Source organism: Ananas comosus, linkage group 1 (genome assembly GCF_001540865.1).
Source record: "Ananas comosus cultivar F153 linkage group 1, ASM154086v1, whole genome shotgun sequence".
In the NCBI taxonomy this organism is placed as follows: Eukaryota; Viridiplantae; Streptophyta; class Magnoliopsida; order Poales; family Bromeliaceae; genus Ananas; species Ananas comosus.
Genome location: NC_033621.1, coordinates 346,954 through 352,707, shown reverse-complemented (window position 1 = coordinate 352,707; position 5,754 = coordinate 346,954).

Below are 5,754 nucleotides of genomic sequence, written 5' to 3'. Positions count from 1 at the left end.
ATATATTAATCAGTATATTTATAGGAGAGGCTAGAAGGAGAGGAGAGAGAGAGAGAGAGAGAGAGCAAGAGAGAGCACTCTCTACATCTACTCTCTATATGTGAACTTTTTTTTTTATAATAATAATAGTAATAATAATAATAATTAGTATTATAATTTAGTTTAACATTTTGGCAAGGGGCTTTTAGAAAAAGGGGCGGAGGTGGGAGGACTGAGGAGGGAGAAGAATATGGAAAGGGAGAAATAGAGGGATGGGATTTGGCCGCGGCGTCCCCGCTTCGTCGCGAGGTGAGTTTCTATTTTATTATTATAGTTTTTTATATTTTTATATTTTTATTAAGTTTAAAAAACCCTGCTGCAACCCCAGAGTGCCACGTCAGCGAACTGCCCCCCGTTCGTTGTTTTCGTGCACGCCCACTTGGCAATAATGCCCCTGTTTTTTTAATTTTAGTTTTTTTTTAAAAAAAATAATAATAATACGTTCTGGTTGTTTGACGGGAACACCGCTGAATTGAGAAATTATAAAGTGGGTACTAATCAAGTGGACTTGTGGTCCCGACTCCCGACTACAGTGTTAAGTTTGGATTTTCACAATAAATAAAGCAATAAATAGTTACTGTTGCAAAAAAAATAATTGCTTAGAAATTTTTTCTAGCAAACACAGCCTACAACAGTTTAAAAATTATGTAATTTATAGTTAATTTTATAAATCATATCTCTCTTTTTAATCTAAACTTTTTTCCTATTTTTACTACGTATGTATATTCGCAAAATTATTTTAAAACTAATTTGTAATGTAACATTATTTATGCGCTAGGTTATTAATCATCTCAGTTATAATCTGATAAATTTTTATAACAGGTTAATTAGTCTAATAATTCGCATTGTAAAGATATGAAATGTTTCCGACTTAGAAGTTAGAACGGACGATTTATGATGATGGTTAAGAATTTTCAACGGATGGAGATTTATGATGATGATGATTAAAGAATTTTCAACGGATGGGGAACAAAGAGGACAGCGAGTGGGGCCCCCGATCCTCCCGGCTCACATCACATGCGCCACTCCCCACGCGATGTGACCGTAGTACGAACATCCCCCCCAACCCCCCGCCGTGGGGCCCTCTTCTCCCATATCCCCGCCCGTCCCGACACGTGGCACCCATCGGGCCACTCAAGGACCGAACCCCCGTGGGGACCAATCGACGGAGCGCCCCATCANTACAAAAGGATGAAAAGATAGGGAATTTTTTTTAAAAAAAGGAAATTCTCTAGTAATTGAAAAATAAGTAATATTATATGATGTGTGGGGACCTCTATATAAATTTTCTTTCTTTCTTTTTAACTTCCAAGTACTTAATATTGTAAGTAATTAAAAACTTAATAAATTGCAGGAGGAGCACACAAGAATTGCAAAAATTAAGGAGGAGAGGGGAGAGAAGCAACTAAACTGGGATGACTATAAACAGATGCAGTTCACACATTGTGTAAGATTCTCTTTGGCATATATTAGAAAAATTTTATTGAGTTTTTTATGAAATAGAGTTGATGAGGCTAAAATTAGAAATATATATATATATATATATATATATATATATATATATATATATATATATATATATATATATATATATATATATATATATATATATAATTCTAATATGAAATTACTATATTGTTTGTGACTCTCTATTAGTTAAAAAAATATTTACACGTCGGGAAAGGGGAAAATGCATTGGGCATTGCTACTATTTTATATGACAAAATATGATTAATTAATTGTCAGTATATCCGACGCGGCTTATGATTTTTCCACTTTAATCCCCCGGGTCCCACGCGCACGTGGGCGGGTAGGCTCTGCCACGTCGGATCCCCGGCCCGCTACGTGTCGACATCACTGCGACTGTGGAAGGCACCCGTTTGTGCGGAACGAGCGGCACCATAAAGGGTTGCTATGCGGGCGTCGGTGTACCGTCCATCGGAGCGCCCTTTGATCGGACGGTTCACGAGTTGGCATCAGCCTACTGGCCTGCGAGGTGATGTGCACGTGGTTGTAGCTTTCCGACAAGCAACTTCCTCGGCCCACCTATAGCTCTGGCTAAATGCCTAATAAATGGAACATTTTTAGCTAGTTTTTTTTTTTTACTCGATTAATTATGGAAAACTTTAAGTAAAAACTACTGGTAGAAAAGGTCTAGATGCATATGGAAATCACATACAATACCCGTACACTTATAGATAATATGATTTGTTTTTTTTTTTTTTTTTTATTCTGGGATGAGGGTTGGTGGTGGGGTAGGGAGTTGGCTAGTGTATTAAACTAGATAAGTACATTCACTGAACAAAGAATTGAAGACAATATGATAAATAAAAATTGAAGAAGTTAAATTTTGGTTCACAGGTAAAAAGTTGGTGATTTTTAACTGAGAGAGCTTGAAATTAAATCTCATGCAATGATTGTCCCAATTAAGAGAGTCAATTTTGCAAGCTTCATTTTTCTTATGATTTATCTTTACAAATTGATTTTTTTTCTCCTTGACGGTAAATCCCTACTTCTCATGAAGTCTTTTTGACTGTCTATACTGTGGTAATCCATCGCACCTAGCGAAAGTAGTAAAGGATTTGATAATTGATATTGAAGATTTTAAATTTGAGTTCTAGTTATTTCATAATTTTAGTTAAATTTTTTTTATAAATAAAATGAACTAAATGAATAGTATGCTATCCTACTCTCTTTGAAGGGAAAAAAAAAAAAGAAAAAAGAAAAACCTTTAAAAGACTCGAGCCCTATTTCGTAAATTTTCATGCTGGGGAATCGAATTCTAAACTTTTCATGTGGCACTGCAGATAACAAACATATCCCACGGTGGATTGAATGGGGTCCCCTCATTTACTCCAAACATTGATTCTTAAAAACCGAATCGATTCAGATCTGCGAATTTAAGTTGGATTTGCATTGTGGATGCGGTTGGGATTGGGTGCAATAAACGAACTCCAGCTCAATCAGATAACAAGTTGGGTGTGTGTGTGTATATATAGGGCTATTATACTTTTATAAGCATAGAGCTTATTATACTCATAAATTTTTGGTCGTTGGATAAAAGGATGCGCGGTTAGAATAATAGTGATCTTCTAGAATTGAATGGGTGATTGGTTAAATAGTATAATTTAACGGATGAAAACAGCTGAAAACTTATAAGTACAAAGAAAACTATTCTCATAAAAGTATAATAGTCAAACTATATATATATATATATATATATAGAGAGAGAGAGAGAGAGAGAGAGAGAGAGAGTGAGACTACTATGCTATCGAAAGTACGGAGCCTTCCGTGCTTCCAACTCGTTTTCGATGTTGCGACTTTCGAATCGTCGATCGGCTCCGTTAAACTTGATCTAAAGTATTTGAAGTACCTAGAAAATAAATTTTATGATTTTACGATATCATTTGCCTAGTGAACGAAGCGGCTCAAAATCAACGGCTGAAAATAAAAATCTTACAAAATCTAATAATATGGCATTGAAATTTTAAATCAAAGATATTGATCTTGTTTTATATAGTATAAAGAATTTTCTATCAAAATTTCACGTGATTTGGATATTTCTACACCGTTAAACTTGCAAACGGCTCACTACGGCCATTGAAATTTGTTGATTTTAAGCCCATTCGATCACTAGGCAAATGATATCGAAAAATAATAAAATTTATTTTCTAGGTACTCCAAATACTCTAGATCAAGTTAGCCGATCGACAATTCGAAAGTCGCAACATTGAAAACGAGCTGGAAACACGGAAGGCTCCGTGCTTCCGATAGCATAGTAGCCTCACTATATATATATATATATATAGTGTAGAGCTACTATATTATTGGAAGTATAAAGTAGTTGGTCCTTTCGATTTTTTAATCCTTTGAGTAAAGATTGGACGGTTAGGATGATAGTCGTCGTTTTAGGGTTGAGTGGTCTCCATTGGGTAATAATATTAATCCAATGATTAAAACTGATCAAGAGGGTTGATCCAAGGGCTAAAAAATCAAAAGCATCAACTACTTTATACTTTCGATAGCATAATAGCTCTACTATATATATATATATTTTTTTCTTAAAATACAAATTAGGTTCCACATTCCAAAATTGAAACGCCACCTTTCTTAAAAGCATCCAACTTCGTTCACCTTGATTTGTTTGAGCTACAGTATGAATACAAATTAAGTGATCAGCGCCCACTCAATATTCAAGAGGAGAGGAGAGGAGAGGAGAGAACCAAAAATGTGCGGGCAGTAGTAGTACTGCTCACGGGCCAAATTTTAGTACGGTTTTTAGTCGACATCATCATGCAATCCTACAGTCCCCTTCTTTACACTTTATTAGTAGATTTACATCAGCAATCTGGCATTTGGTTCATAATTTATAAAAATTAAAAAAAAAAATGGTTCCAACTTTTCTGTGAGAGGCATGAAACAGGTTAATTAGGCGAGTTACTCCGACATGATCGACCTAGCCCGTATTGGATGCTGGTTGTGCCGTTCCACTAATGTTGCTGGTCCAAATAAGTAATGAGCAAGAGTTGTTTGACTGACCATCCCCAGAGCAAGTGACAAAAGGCTTGATGGCTGGTATTCGAGGTCTCAATTTCGAATCCTAACTGATTCACATTTCTATCTATGTTTATTTCTGAATGAAATAAATGAAACGGGTAGCGTGCTACCTATTTCTTAAAAAAAAAAAGGAATTGTTTGCGAATGGTAGTGCTAACCCGACTTAATTGGGCTTTTATAAGATATAATATATAGAGGAATCTTAATTTCACCCTGCTCAATTTAAAAGACGGTGGGCAAACACAGGGTACCTCGCATGCACTCGATCATCTCTTGTTCATCAACCTGCTGAAAGGAAAACAGAACAGTTAGGTGTAACAAATGATGCGTGCGTAAATATATTATTATTGAGTGGACCACAAAAGAGTTGTCCGAAGCTAGATCCAAAAAACTCATTACATTGGAGCGGATCGTCGCAAGGATTTGCCTGAGGTATTAGACACTAGGAAAAGCATCGGATGCCCAAAATAGGCGTGTAATAGGTTCGCACGAGACAAATTTATGTAGTTAATAAGATCTAGATTATGTAAGATTATGACCAAATTAAGACCTTTGTCAATCGGTGTCTATCACAATCTGTGGGCTTGTTAAGGTGATGAGATCCCTAGCCGATCATTTTGACTATTCAATGTGATTCAAGCCATTAAGACCGATCGAGTTGCCGCGCCGTCACGGTCCGTCGTACGTTGTCTCTCGGTACACATCTCTTTCCCGGTAAGGTAGCACGACAAATCTAGTAATAGAGTTCGGTCAACAGTCTTTCCCGACCCGCGAGAGGAATATAATCTCTAAGGAAGAGCGGTTCCTTGATCGTGCGAACGATGGCACTCAATAGAGTAACACAAGTTGTAGATGGCTAATTTGTTTCGACCAAACACGCCCTTAGCCATAAGAGGCAACCATAAAGTAGCTTAGATTTCTCAGAGCTAGCTGCAGGTTAAATTTCCAATCTATCAATTAATTACTCGATACAAGAAAAGAAGAAATTCCACGACAAAGCAGGATGATCGACAACAACGAACGATATATGCACTTGAATATTTTATTTGCAGAAGATGCTAGCAAACAATTTCATGTATATAACTATAATAATAAATTAAGCGAACATATATATATATATATATATATATATATATATATATATATATATATATATAT